This window comes from Onychomys torridus, chromosome 3, assembly GCF_903995425.1.
Source record: "Onychomys torridus chromosome 3, mOncTor1.1, whole genome shotgun sequence".
In the NCBI taxonomy this organism is placed as follows: Eukaryota; Metazoa; Chordata; class Mammalia; order Rodentia; family Cricetidae; genus Onychomys; species Onychomys torridus.
The window spans coordinates 71116552-71133077 of NC_050445.1; positions in this window are offsets into that span (position 1 = coordinate 71116552).

Genomic DNA, 16526 nt, shown 5'->3' on the forward strand with positions numbered 1-16526 from the left:
CTCATCAAAACTCCAACAAAATTCTTTATAGACATTGAAAAAATAATACTCAACTTCATAAGGAAAAACAAAAAACTCAGGATAGCTAATACAACCTTGAATAATCAAAGAACTTCTGGAGGTATCACCATCCCTTATTTCAAACTGTACTACAGAGTGATAGTAATAAAAAAAAAAAAACTACATGATATTGACATAAAATAGACATGATGATCAATGGAATTATATTAAAGACCTAGATATAAATTCACATGCCTATGAACACCCAATTTTTGATAAAGAAGCCAGAAAGTCACAATGGAAAAAGGAAAACATCTTCAACAAATGGTGCTGGTATAACTGGATGTCAGCATGTAAAAGAGTTGAAATAGATCCATATTTATCACTCTTCACAAGACTCAAGTCCAAGTGGATCAAAACCCTCAACATAAAACCAGATACACTGAACCTGATAGAAGAAAAAGTGGAGACTAACCTTGAACAAATTGGCACAGGAAAATATTTTCTGAACAGAACACCAATTGCACAGACACTAATAACAACAATTAATAAATGGAATTTCATGAAACTGAAAACTTCTGTAAGGCAAAGGACACTGTCAAAAGGAAAAAATAACAGACCATAGAATGGGAAAAGATTTTCACCAACCCCATGTCCAACAGAGGGTTAATAAAAAAATGTATTAAAAACTTAGGAAACTGGACATCAACAAACCAAATAATCCATTTTAAAAATGAGGTATAGATTTAAACAGAATTCTCAACAGAGGAATCTCAAATGGTTGAGAATCACTTACAGAAATATTCAACATCTTTAACCATCAGGGAAATGAAAATTAAAATAACTCTGAGATTCCATTATATACCTATCAGAACGGCTATGAGCAATAACACAAGTGAGAACTCATGCTGGTGATGATGTGGAACAAGGGGAACACTTCTTCTCTGCTGGTAGGTGTGCAAACTTGTACAACCACTTTGGAAATCAATACGGCATTTTCTTAGAAAGTGGGAATCGATCTACCTCAAGACCCCACTCTACCACTCTTGGGCATATACCCAAAGAACGCTCCATCCTACCACAAAGACAGTTACTCAGCTATGTTTATAACATCTTTATTCATAACAGCCAGAAACACGAAATTACCTAAATGTCCCTCAACTGAAGAATGGATAAAGAAAATATGGTACATTTACACAATGGAGTATTACTCAGCTGTTAAAAAAAATATGTCAGGCTGGGCAGTAGTGGTGCATGCATTTAATCCCAGCACTCAGGAGGCAGAGCCAGGCAAATCTCTGTGAGTTCAGGGACAGCCTGGTCTATAGAGTGAGATCCAAGACAGGCACCAAAACTACACAGAGAAACCCTGTCTCAATAAACCAAAAAAGAAATGACATCATGAATTTTTCAGGCAAATGGATAGAACAAGAAAAAAATCACCCCGAGTGAGGTATCCCAGACTTAGAAAGACAAACATAGTATGTACTCACTTATAAGTAGATATTAGCTGTAAAGTAAATGATAATTGTGCTATAACCCTCAGACTCAGAAAGGCTAAGTATCAAGGAGGGCTAAAGGGGAAACATGGATCTCTCTGGGAAGTGGAGATCTAACAGATTTTGTGGATGAACTGGAGGTAAGTGGGAGAAGGGACAGTGTGGGAAGAGATGACTGGAATTGGTAGACATTTGGGGGCAGTGATGTGGAAACAGTGCAGTAGAAACTCCCTCTATTCTACAAGTGTGACCCTAGTGAGGACTCTTCATAATGGAGGATATGGAGCCTGGAAAAAATAATCTTTTGTAACTATGTAATTTCTAGTAGTGGGACTGGGACACCACCACAACCACAAAACCTTCTACCTAAAAATCTATCCTGCATGCAAGATGTCAAGGGTCAATGGAGGCACAGAACTCGTGAGAGTAGCCAACCAGTGACTGATCTGTTTGAGCACCCTGCCATGAAAGGCAGCCCATGCCCAGCACTGCCTGGATGACCACGAGTTGGAGGCTGGATAGCCCAGAATCCTAGGATAGAAAATGAATCAATAAAATGATTCCTAATGATATTCTGCTATACTCATAGATTGGTGCCTAGCCCAATCATCATCAAATAGGCTTCCTCCAGCAACTGATGGGAGTGATGGGAGCAGATGCAGAGACCTATAGCCACAACACTAGGCATAGAGAGAGTTCATATTGGAGATCTCCATTGGGTCCCTCACCTAAGAGCTCTGGGAACCCTGAGTAAGAGAGGGAGGAAGAATTGTAGGAGCCAGAGGGTTGAAGATACTAGGAGAACATGTTCCACACAATCAACTAAGCAAAGCTTATAGCTTCTCTTAGAGACTGAAGCAGTAAACATAGAGTCTGCATGTGTTATACTGTATATATATATATATATATATATATATATATATATCTACTCTTGTTTAAGGTATTATGTTTATATAACTCATTTAAATTTTAACATATAGTTGAGAAATACAGATTAATAATTAGTCTTCTATGATAGTCAAACTTATAGTTACGCCATGTTTTCTAGTTATACATAGATATAATTCAGTTAGGTAGGTAATCTTCAAACACTTCAAAGACTTACAGAATATGGCATTTAAAATGTTCTAAAACCTTAGATTTTTCTTGACAATGAGACACATCTGTTCTTGGCTTTATCAATTACTTTAAGAAAGATGATAGGCACCAAAGACATTCCATATGGAATTTATTTTCTTCATGGCAAAAGTTAGCCATTTGGAGAAGAAATTGTTCTTGCCCTACTGCTTGACAAAGTGTTGCCTAAACTAAACATGCAGGACCTATGGGAAGGTGACCACTGAACTTTGTAAGGCAAGATGGTCCTTCAGTTTCCTGTTTTGCAGGGGAAACTGCCAGACATTCTACAGGACAGAGAGAAGTGACTGAGAGACTCTAGATCTATGGGCTAAAGATGGATGCCCCAGCATTACAGAAGAACTTTGGGTAACTGTTCAGGCAGGCAGAATTTTGGAAGTTCCTTACAATGCATTTCCTGTTTACTTAGGTAATATTATTTCCTTCTGGGGTCTTTGATGTTATTGAAGACTAGATAGTTATAATTTTCCTTAGTTATGATAAAAGTTAAGTTAGATATTTAACCTTAGACTCACAAATATATGATCAGAATATTTTCTTTGAATTTGCCAAATATAAATAGACTAGATATTGGAACTGTAATTCTTGCTTGATAACTATTTTGTTATATATAATTTTACTATGTTAAAGTTAAAACTTTCCTTCTTAATTAAACATAAAAGGGGGAAATGCTGTTATACAGTGCTTTAATAAAATGCTGATTGGCCAGTAGCCAGGCAAGAAGTATAAGTGGGATAAGCAGATAAAGAGAATTTTGGGAAGAGGAAAGCTCAGTCAGGAGATGCCAGCCCGCCGTCCAGATAGCAGCATGTAATGGTATATAGGTAAAAGCCATATAGGTAAAGCCATAGAACATATGGCAACATATAGATTAACAGAAATGGACTGAGTTTAAGTGTAAGAGCTAGTCAGTAGTAAGCCTGAGCTAATGGCCATAGTTGAAAAATAATATTAGCCTGTGTGTGTTTATTTGGGTCTGAGCAGCTGTAGGATAGGCAGGTGAGAGAGATTTGTCCTGACTGCTGACTGCAGGCCAGGTGAGACACAGGGAAACTTTCAACTATAGTTGTTAGCTTGTTGTTTTTGTGGGGCTCCTAGCAGTGAAAGTGGAGGTGTCTCTCACTCTTTTGCCTGCTCTTGGGACTCTTCTTTCTACTAAATTGCCTTGTCTATCTTATTGTATCTTGTTATGCAGTGTTCACTTGATATTCTTGGGCAGTCTATTCTTTTTTGAAGGGCAATGGAGGAAGAATGTATGTGAGGGAGAGGGAACATGTATGTGGAGAACTGGAAGGAGTGGAGGGAGGGGAAATTGTGGTCAGATGTATGAAAAAATAATAAAGATATGAATAAATTAAAAACCAGTGGCATTAATCAGTGGGAAATTATATACATTATAGTACTTCACAATAAACCTTTCTTAGTCCTTTTCCTTCCTTTATATGTTACAAATGTAATTTCAATTAAGTTAATACAAAATTGAATTTTAAGTAAGATTGTTTAACCATCATTTAATTGTGTTACTTTATAATAAGCACAAATGTAATGAACTGAAGAAAAAGCTAATGTTCTGCAAATTTACTTGTTAAGCTCTGAGCACCTAAGAAAAGAGGTGTCAGGATTTTGAACATAGGTGGCTAGATTTCAGAGCTGTCTGCCACTTGGGAGGCAGAAAAGTCTCTGACAGTATTCTTTTCAACAGGAAATAGGGCAACAGCTGCATGTTTACTTGCTTAGTGTCGGTAGCTTAAACTCCACGGTTGTACTGTTTAAGCCTCTCATTGCCACTCCTGGCACATTTGCCTTCTGCTATAAACCCATTTGCACTTGGACACATTTTGGCTGTGGGATTTATATAACTCAGGAGCAGAAATGGCCACTTCCTTCAGGTTACCTGAATTGAGGCTTTTCATACAATCAGCCTGCTTACTTTCTCAGATCTGAGTATTTAATTACAGAATTCTCCCTCATCTTTAGCTTTATTTCTATTTCTTCTCAAATAATATTTATAAAAGATTGATAGTATTCTTCTCATTAATATGCAATGCCAAAATTGTCTTCAATTTGTATTTTAAGAAACTGAAGTACTCCAATTCAACAGCTACTTTGATAATGAAAGATTTTAAAATATCTAAATGAACAAACAAAATATGAACCACTGAACTCCAAATGTTTCCTCTTAAGAATGTTTGAATCTTAATACTTTATGCAGAGAAATAATTCCTTGGACCTTTAATAGCTATTACTCTAATAGTTTGAAAGCCTCGTTAAATGGAATTGAGCCTATTTCTTTGTTAATGAACTTAATACTTTCTTTAATATCTAATGATTTGAATGACATACCCATTGAGCCTAATTTGACCATTTTTGAAACTTTCATAGGGAAAAGCCTCAGTGTATCAAGAGAATTCTGACACCAGTAGTCTCCAAATGAAGTTAGATGTTAGAATCACCTAGAGACTTTCTGTTCTAATAGCAATCAAGTAGATTCTTCAGAGGAGGGGCACCTATAGTAACGACGAAGCATGAATGGATGCTCATAGGTACATATCCAAATTCTTAGAACTTGTGAATTTAGGTGTCAGAGAAAAGCAAGTGATCACACCTCTCCTGGCTTTGAAAGCAGTCAAGCAAGAGCCAACAGTGAAGGTCAGCAGGTAGAAGCTGGAAGCTAGAGCAGGCAAGAAGCAGAATCCTTCCATAATCCTGGCTGAGCTCATACCTTCCCTGGCTTCTTGATGCTAATTACTTGAGATTCACTTGAACTTCTCACCCCACAACTACAAAATGTGGACTATTATTTTCAGCTGCATTTTAAAATAGGAAAAATCAGAACTTAACAAAGGGACTAAGCCTCAGTTGCTTTTTGCTGTTGTTTTAAGATTTACTATTTATTTATTTAGTGTTTGTCTGTCTGTGTGTCTGTGTCTGTGTACATGTGTCCATGAATGACTCCAGAGTCCAGAAAAGGGTGTCAGATATCTTGGAGATGGCAGTTGTAAGCCACTGGAAATTGGTTCTGGGAACCAGAACCAAACTCATACCCTATGGAAGTTTTCTTAAACTTGGAGCCATCTCTCTAGGCTCAAACCTCAGCTGTTTTTAAGATTTGATTTGAATGTGGGACCAGTCTGGATTTTGATGACTAGCTGTGCATTTGAATCACTCAAGAATCTACCCTGACCAGGGGGAATTCATATTTCTATTAAAAAATATTAACTTAGAAGTTAGACATGGTGGTACATCCCTATAACCCCATCATGCAACAATTGGAAGCAGATGGAACAGAAGTTTAAGGTCAGAAGACAAGAACACTGCATCAAAAAAAGAGAAAGCAGTTATCACTTGTGTAATCTGTGTAACTGGTTAAGATGGGAGCCCACCGTCAGAAGTACAAATGTTTCATGAATTAAGCATCAGCTTTGTCTAACGTTCCTAACCACTGAGTAATAAACTCCAAATCCATGCATACTGTCTACTTTAACCACTGTCTAGTCTAAATACTGCCCTAATCAGCAATATTTATTTAAATTTCCACGTGGAACCTGTTCAGTTTGATTTTAAACATGATCATTATAATTTGCTGATAATTTTCTTGCTTTTATCCCCCACTGGAAAAACAATTATTAGAAATGAAAGGACCAATTAAACAAAACCATCAATGGCAGTGAACTTCTGTTTGGCAAGTTGATTGTAAGGACTAAGAATAAAAAATTAATAAAGCTATTCCATATTTAAAAGTCATGAATATATTAGACATTTTTGGAGTTATAAATACTACTTATTTCTGAAATATTTAGTAGTATTGAGAGCATTACAATATTTGAGCAGAAACCATCACATCATATTAACTAATTTTGAAAGATTTTCTTCTATATATTTCATTCATGAGAGGAGACACATATTCATAGCTTTATGACTGTTATGAACAAACATTTATGCTGAGTGGAAGCTGCACCAATCATTAGAGTACTTGGTAGATGAACCATGAGTCAGTGGACAAGACACAGTGTGTTTATGTATGTATGCTATATTCCATATGAAAAACCTGTTTGCACATCAGAGCTTTCCTCCCTCTCTTTTTAAATCAAAGACCATTCTAAAACAACTGAAATGTCAACATACTTTGACATTTTGGTGACATACTTAGGGAGAAGTAAAAAGACACCAAAACAAAGCTATAAAATCCAGTAGAAGATTTATTTATAAAACATTCAGATTCTGAGAGTTCACAAAATAAAGATAAATAACAAACGCTTATGTTTAGACACTTGCCATTTCTGGCTGTCCACGTTTAAGGGGCTATTAATCTGTGTATAGGCTAATCATTTCAAACTTTCTGTTTCCCATTCCCCTGGGTGTCAGAATGAAGGGAACATAGACCCAAAGACAAAGTAGTGACTAGCTGTGTGATACTCAGTATAAACCATAAAGTCTCATCAATTTCTGTTCTACAGGGTAGAGTTTGACCTGCATGTCTACCCCTCAAGCTTGAGAACAAACCAAATAGCAATGTGCGTGACTGTCCTTTGAAAATAGCAAAACAACGTGTGAACAATTACTGCATATAGCCATCTGGACTGTGAGAGTAACCTATGCTGTAAACTAACTGCCCTGGTACTGACTAGCCTAAAACAAATAGGCTGTAGCTTCTTAGGTCAAAAAGCATGAACTAGGCTTAATGAAGTCCTCTGTTTCACAGGCTTCCAGCAGGTTGCTCTGGTTATCACTGTTTGCTCAGCTTTGGGAAGATTTGCTTCCAAGTTCACTCGCAATTGCTCTTGGCAGAATTTAGTTATTCTTGGGTCTCTATAAAAGAATCTGAATTTCTCACTTGCTATTGACTGAAGTCTGTCCACAGTTCCCTGGCACGTGAACTGCCCAATGTATTAGCTGTCTTAATCAAAATTTTGCAATCAAGAAGGCAAAAGAAAGTGTAGTAAGATATACATAAATCCTCCATACTCTAATCATAGAAATGATAATGAACATTTTTGCCTTATCCTATTCATTGGAATAAAGATACCAGGATTATCCTGGGATACATGGGAAATGACATATGGTGGCATAAATATTAGGGATGGGAGATATTGAGGATAATTTTGAGATCTGCCTATCTCATGGGTCATTCTGATTCTTTAAATCTCCAATAAATCCTAGGCTTGCTTCCTTCTGAGTCATCAGGAGGAGGTTTCTATGAATCTCCAGTCAAATGATAGGCAGTCTTCAGGGTGTGATTCAGCAAAAATCTCCTTTTGGTAATTTTCCTCATTAGGTGAGGTCTTACTGCCTAACTTTCCAAAGCATTTGACATTCATGCACACACAGTTTTCTGCCTCTTGATTATAGTCTTCAGACCTGTCCATTCATCAGTGTTCTAAAGAAAGAGTTTAGGATTTATATCTCTTTATAGTCTCCCAATGGGTGAAGGGAAATAAATGCACATACAGTTAACAATCCATGTGATTATTAAGTGGAGTTGATGGAACTCTGGGATATTGCATGCATACTTTAAGAGTAGGTATATTATGATTTCCTTTTGGCTAAAGTGATAACACACACACACACACACACACACACACACACACACACACACACACACACAGAGAGAGAGAGAGAGAGAGAGAGAGAGAGAGAGAGAGAGAGAGAGAGAGAAAGGTTCAGTCAATAATTTCAGCTCTGGGATAATGCTGTTTCAGGGATTCTTGCCAGCTTTTTGATTTTCGAAGGACATTTGTGGTCTGATCTTCTAATGGATTGATTCATCGAGAGCATGAACCTGCAGAAAATAATGGAACAATCTGACCTCAATGGTTAGGTCTGAGATTTTTCTGGCGCCCATGCATGACAAGTGCATACTTCTGCCAAGAATTTCTCTGTAAAACTGCACAATTCTAGCTATTAAAATGTTCTAGAGCAGGCTAAATATTAAAACATTTTCCCTGGAGTATACATTTTAATAAGAAATCCTTTATTTATTTTAACTTATTAAAAACTTTTTATTGTATGGGTGATTAATTTTCAGCCATATTCTATGCATAAATAAACCTATCTGCCACAAATATTGTTTAAATATATTCAAGGCCATAAAGAGCATCTAGGGCCCTATAAAATAACAAACCAGTACAACCTGAACAAGGAATTACACCTTAGTGAAATATTTGTTTTTTATAAATTTTGGTCAAACACTTTCTCATCCCAGAAGCTAATGGAAGATGTTCATACAAAATATTTCAAATACTTCCCAAGAATACTTACATAGTTAATAAATGGCAGCAAGTGGCCCCAAGGGGCTTTACATTGGAATCAATTTACTTTTAGTTTTCTTCACTAAGCACAACTCAAAGCAGCCTCATGCAGAACTGGCTTCAGGGAAATTCACTGGTATTTGTCTATACATCTCTTCTCTGGGCACTTTCAGCCCCACCTCTTGTCTGTTATTCTGGGAGACTCTCAGGTGTCTCCACTGAATTAGGCTATTCAGAGCTTTCCTTTTCCGTGTCCTCTGAGAAATAGTCACCATTCAAATCTAGGGTTTTTTCTAAGTAGATGGAACTTATTCCAGTATTTTCAGTGGTCCACATATTCCACAGCATTAAGGTGATAAAGGTTCTGAATTTTAGGAAGCAGACATCTTCCTTGTGATGGTTCATTGCACCTTAAGCTTCAGTGTGACAAAGGCAAGAATCATCACTAATAGAAAATAAAAGTGGGAAAAATGTAGGTATTATTTTAGTCAAAGACTCATTGGTAGTAGTCAATACATCACTGAATAAATTACCTTTCATTCACTTGAAAAAATTGTAAGCATTACTGGGTGTAGTTTTTTTTTTTGGTTTATTATTTATTTACTTGGTAATAAGAAAAACATAGAAATACATACATTTCCAACTCTCATGCATCTCACACTCAGTCTTGAAATAGATGAATAAATAATTAACCAGATTTGCATTATGTCAACTGGTGGTGAGTATAAAAAGAAATGCTGGAAACCAAAAGGGTAACTGCTAGAGATGAGGGTGCATGCATTTACGGGAAAGACAACCTTTGAGGAGTGACCTGAAAAAAAAAACAAAACAGATAAGTCAGTGTTAATAATAAAAGGAATTTATGTGAGTACAGAAAAAAACTGAAAGAAACAGGAAATATATAAATACAGATGAGGGAGAAATTTGTATCAACAAAAACCTATATGGAGATTCAAGTGGGATATGTGGAGAGAACAATGAACACTGTGGAGTGGATCATACTGGGGCCATTAGTGCACTGTTTGGACAATGGTCCAGACCTTGGTAAGATATTATCTATTCTCATTTATATTACTGTGATAACAACATCCTGATCAAGTTAATTTGGATGAGGAAAGGATTAATTTCCATTTAAAATTCTGTATTATATTTCATCATTGATGGAAGTCAAAGCAAGATCTTAAAGGCAGCCTTGCTTGTTATTCCACATAGCATTATCTCTGACCAAGGAACTCACCCTACAGCTGAAGAGGAATAGCAAGATCCATGGAGGATGTTGCTGCTTCTGGCTCACAGGCTAGCATATGCTCAGACAGCTTCCCTATACAGTTCAGGACCACCTACTGAGGTAGGTGTGGTAGTGGGCTCTCCTACATCAATAACAAATCAAGAGAATCCCCACAGCTATCCATTCAGGGCAATCTGACAGAGAAGATTCTTCAACTGAGGCTCCTTCCCCAGAGGAAGGCTGTGTTGAGTTGACAGTTAAAGCTAACCAGGGTATAAACCACTGGAGGGAGTGCATCTGAGCTGTTAAAGAAACACAAGTGAAAGAAGGAGTATGTGCAAAAGTCAAACTGGGACACAGAACATTTGGGTGCACGTGTAGGAAGTCTCGAAGCTATCAGAGAAAGGCACACGTGAGTCATGGTGAACTAGCCCCTGTTCCTGAATGGCTATGTAACAACCTCAACACTTTTTCTTGTTCCTTGAACTCTTTGTTTCTAAACCATGGACATAATAACAACCAAACATTGCAAACTAATCAAGGTGAAGCCATATGTTTGAGTTTTTATTGCACGTTCCCCATCATACAAGGAACCTTATTCATATCCACCAGCAGCAATCCCTCACAATTCCATTGCATAGACAGTATTACTCTCATTTTACAGTGAAGAAACCATTCTTTACAAAAGATAAAAGATGCCTCTTAAGTTTTCCAAGATAATAAATACCATGGAGACTGAAATGTGGACACTGTGAAGGAAACCAAGATCTAAAAGATTGACTCTGGACATTAATCAGAAACACACCAAACACAGAAAGGTGTGTTTCTTTCTAATGCAAAAGTCCAAACTGGAGCTTTCAGAATGGACTTGCAAAGTAGAAGGTGGATTTGCTGAAGTTGAGGAAGAGGAATTAATGGCATTAAGCTAATGTACCTTGAGTAGGTTGGACACTGGTGAGTTCATTTCTGGAAGAAAGCTGGAAGGAAGAAGGAGGGAAGCACAACTTGATATCCAGCTACCTCTGATGGAGCAGGGTGGCCTATGGAAATCTCTTGGAACCCGTGAGTCCTTTACCTATTAGCTACATCAAATATGGTCTCCTCTGGATTCTTGAAATTATAATTCAGACCATAAAACAACATTTTCTCTTCAGCTTAATTACAAATAAAAGGATTCTACTCTTGAAGTTTACTTAAAACATAGAAATCATTTCACATTAATTTTTATGATCAATCTCTGCTTTGCTCCTGAAACATAAACTTTGCTCAAAAGAAGCTCTCTCCTAGAAAAATAAGGCTCAAAATTATAAACTCTGGGGCCTGTACAGATGGCTCAGACATTAAGAGCACTGATTGCTCTTCCAGAGGTCTTGAGTTCAATTCCCAGCACCAACATGATGGTTCACAGCTATCTATAGTGGGATCTGATGCCCTCTTCTGGCATAAGGACATACATGAAGATAGAACACTCATACATAAAATAAATAAATAAACCTTTAAAAAATTATAAACTTTGAGCTTAGTAGAAAGCAAGAAAAGAGAAGGTTTGTTTTTTTTCTTTTCCAGAGCTGAGGACTGAACCCAGGGCCTTGCACTTGCTCGGCAAGTGCTCTACCACTGAGTTAAATCCCCAACCCCAAGAGAAAGTTTTAATTACAAGATGATTAATACAATTAATCAATTATTAATTAATAAAATAATATATTATTAATATAATTAATATAGTGAAATAAAGGTGCAATTAAAATTTCAGATGCTTGAAGATGGAAATCTTTATTCACAGCCAAAGTTTTAATGGCCAACATCTCTCCTAAGACCCAGAGTTTTCCACTGGAAACCCCGTGAGTTATGGTCCCAAAGAACCTTGCTGTTTCATATGCACAACTAAATTCAGTTTAGTCCCCCACTCTTACATATGCAGACAGTCAAACACTTTGATTGTTCCTGATACATTCTCTGTCCTCATCATTCCCCACATCCAATCAGCTTGGAAGTGCAGCTATCATCTTTATTAGTGCACATGCAATTTTGATAGATTTTCCAGACTGGCAAGAACCTCTGTCCTCAGCTCCGACTTAGAGGGCTGTTAACACAATGTGTCCATATTAATGAATGAGGCTACATGATGTGAGCACAGTGGATCCATGCACTCATTCTTGAACTTTATTTTAAAAAATTGTCACTTCTTAAGGATAAATATGCCAGTTCTAATTCCAACTTGTTTTCCTGTGAGTTTCTCTATTACAAGTTGTGATGACCTAAAGTTTGGTGAGGGAATAATTCAAATACTTTTCTTAGATCTACTTCAAGCCCGAGCCAGTGTTTTTGCTAAACTAAATGACATATGTGAGATATTGATATATTAAAGTGTTATCTTTGACTTTTCATTTTTAACTGATGACTTAACAATTACTATTTACTATAGATGTTCCAGAGAGGCCCATAATTAAAATCGTGTGTACTCCTGGGAAGGTAAATGGTTTTTGAAAAAGTTTTCAAGATTTATCTTTTGATTATGTATGTGCTTGTGGAGGCTAGAAAGAGTGTCATATGCTCTGGAGCTGAAGTTCCAGGTGGTTGTTAACCCCTGATGTGGGTCGTGGGAACAGAACTTAGTCCTCTGGACTTTAGCCCCAGCTTTTGAAATTAAAACAGGGGAGACAAGCTTTCCATGTTGTATAAGAGGGAAACCCCAGAACATCCTGAGTGCCGTATGTGCATGATTGTCTGCTTATTTAAGAAGGTATAAAATAGAGCCACGTTGTTCAAAGTGGTTGTATGCTGAGAGGAAGAGGGAGACTTACAGATACTTGTGTCACAATCAGTCAAAATCCTAACGTCTCTCAGTTTGGAAACTTGTGAGAAGAGTGGGGGCAGATGTATGTGTGTGTGTGTGTGTGTGTGTGTGTGTGTGTGTGTTCTGTGTGCACTCACACTTGCCATAGTACATGCACATGGCTGTGTAGTTGTGCATGCCAGTTCATGAGAAATCCAGATGAGGACACTGAGCATCTTCTAATAGACTCCTTCTCTCTGTGGTTCTCTGAGCCAGCAGTATCTTTCCATTTTGACTAGTCAAGCTGGTTAGTGCAGTACTAGAATCTGCCGTCACTGACCCTCAGTGCTGGGGTAATAAACATATGCGGCCATATCTGGCTTATTATACTTGCCAGGATTTGGAAAATGCACAGCTAGAGCTTGTTTACCCACTAAGCCATCTTCTTAGCCCCAGGTTTTACAATTGTGAGAGTGAGTCCTCTAATCAGTAAGATACCTGGAGTGAGTTAGTCTCTCTGGGATAGCTGGCAGGTCTCTGAGAAACTGTATTTAGAGGCCTTGGTCCCATGTCTTTACCTGGAACCAGTTTTCTTCAGACCTGGGCTAGTGGTTCCAGAGGTCAACTTGGAGATGTGTAGAGTGAATAGGATTCTCATTTCTATGACCTGTATAAACATCAGAATGTGGATTTAAACTGAATTGATATTGGTTTTGTCAACTACAATTATTGGCAGCTAGGATCTGATTTTAATTTGATTGAAAATAATAAAGAAACATGAATTATCTGGCATTCAGAATGTTGTGGAGCAATTTGTACTTATTACCCACAAAATATTCATAGCAATCAATAGTTTAGCTGAAATCAGATGTCTGGAAAAATAAATGGCTCATTTCAAATGTTGATAGGATATTTAAAAACATGAGCTCTTGAGATTCTAGTAGCACTAATTTGTTTTATGGTTCAAGGAATAGTGAATTCAAGCTTTCTTGTGCCAGAAAACAATTAACCCTGGATATTGTCCATGCACTATCCTGAATTCATTTCAATTCTACTTAATTTGTATACCTCCATAAATCAATGTCCTCAGTGCAGATCATGATTTCCCTATTTTGTTGGAAATTCCATATGCTACTTCTTAAGATCTCTCTCTCTCTTCTAGCAGTGAAAATTAATAGAATAAAAAAGTCAATCAGTACTTTCCCCTTACCTAAGAAATGTCTGTCTGTCTGTCTCTGTATGACACACACACACACACACACACACACACACACACACACACACACTACATATTATATGTGGATAGTGTAATATGTATATGCATATCCAAAAACCTATCATGGTTTGTGGTTTGTACATACACATATACACTGACACTGTGGTCACTGTAGGATATCTATCTAGAGATAGTGTTAGGTAGATAGATTATATCTATAAGAGAGAGAGAGAGAGAGAGAGAGAGAGAGAGAGAGAGAGAGAGAGAGAGAGAGAGAATTCAATATTCTTTCCATAGAGTCTAACATAAAGACTAGGAGATCAGCACTTACTGTGTGTGGTTTTATATAACAAGACTGTCTACCACAAAGCCCTTTCCTATATTTATGTTATAGTGTGCTACTATTCAGAGAAACTTTATGAATAAGAAAAACTCTTATTTTATCATGCAAGATATTCTGCTTTATTTTCCAAGCATAGTTTATTTGCTTTCGAAAAAAATTACGTGTAGCTCTATAATTTTTACCTAAGTCCAGAGCTCTAAATTTCATGAAAGACTTCCTGAGACCTATTTATCGGGGAGATACAGTTCTTTCAGTAGCTATTGAACAGAGCATAGAAAGTTTGCAATGATTATCTGAAGGAAAAAAAATGTTGCAAGTGGGATGAACAAGTAAATAGTTTGCTTAAATTCACAAGGCAAATCCCAAGAAAGGCATGGAATTAATATCTTGTCCTGTATAGAAAGTCTTGGGTCTCCCTTGTATTTTCTCAAAAGCAGTGAGAATTTCATAGAATCTCACTTGTCAGCTGCTGTTTCTTACTTGTGCGTCTCAAACAAGGCCTTCTCTATGACTCAGCATCTCCTGCCTGGGTTGTAAAATGCAGAATGCTGGGATCACCCAAGGATTTCTGATTCACAAAGTCAGCACAAAGAAAAATACAAAGAATGAAAAATGAAGTTTCCTGTCTATCACGTGCCATTATTATGTAAAGTATCTTCACATCCACTCCCAGTAGATCCCATCATATTAAGAAGGAAGCACTATCCCTGTTATGTCACCTGGAGTGGACTGTGAAGTCTGCATTGATAAAGGTTCCCAGGTAATGCTCACATCCCTGTTTTGAGGTACAGCTGAGAACAGACTTCACTTTAAGAACGAGATACCAGTATCTTCCTTGGTGCAAAATGAGGTCTGTGGGAACTACGTGGAAGACTTTTGACAAGTACACATCCCAGGCCTTGTGCTGGAGAAGCTGCTTCTTCCAGTCTCAGCTGGGGTCACGGTGGCCGTTTTTCACATGCTCCCACATATAACAACATGACAAGTTTTCCATCAGAGTTAACATCTTCTTCTATTTACACATGGGGCATATGGTTTTTTTTCCTAGGCTTGAAAACTCAGAATAAATTAGACAATAAAGCAACTCTGTAATATGAAGAACACAGTAAATAGATCGGGCTCTTGGGAAAATAATGGTTCATTTGATTTGGAATAGCTGAGAAAACATGGCATATATATTTACCCATTCCCTTCCAAAGAATGATAAAACTGTTTTGGGTTTTATTTGTCCTTAAAAACTAGTGAAAATCATCACAGTTAAAATTTCACATATGGGCGGTAATAAACATAGTTCTTTATAATAATTATGTTTTTTGTTATCTAGCACTTTAAAAACTCACTAGGCAAAATCATCATGGCAAAGTGTTTTTAATTTTTAATTTATCAAAGTTATCTGCAAAATAGACATCTATGATATGAGAAATAGGGCAGTGGATGCTCACATAACATTTTGATGATGGACTATAATCAATTGCTTGCTAAGGAGTGCCTTTCCGAGGCATTTATCTTGGCCATGTGAATCTTGGTGTGTATATTCCCTTGCATTCAATGTTCATCTACACACAAAGCTGATTTTCCTTTATAGTCTGTAGTTTTGTGAATTTTACATTCAGCACACAATTATCCTTTAAAATACATTTCATGACAATAAATTCTAAACCAAGATTAGCTGTTTGCTTAGAGATAATGAAAGAAAAATCAAAGCTGCATCTTCTAGACTATTTCAGTTACATAATAGCAAATTGAGTTCATGTTTATTTTGGTCAATGCAGCAAGCAGGTGTAGCCTGGAGATAGGCTAGGATGAGCCAAATTAAGTAAAATGTGTTTTTACATAATTACTTTTCTAAATACCATCAACTTCTCTAGTATTCCTTATATTAAATATTTTTCAAAAGTTGAAGAATGTTCAAGGAGATGTAATTTTCCAAATAAGATACACATATTGTAGCTTAAAAAATTTTAATAGCCACTCAGACAGGATGATGTGTGAAGTGATGCTTACAATTTTATTTTCCTTTAAAACAAAGCTCTACATTTTTTTCTATCACTACTGAAAGATTCCATTCCCTGAATTACC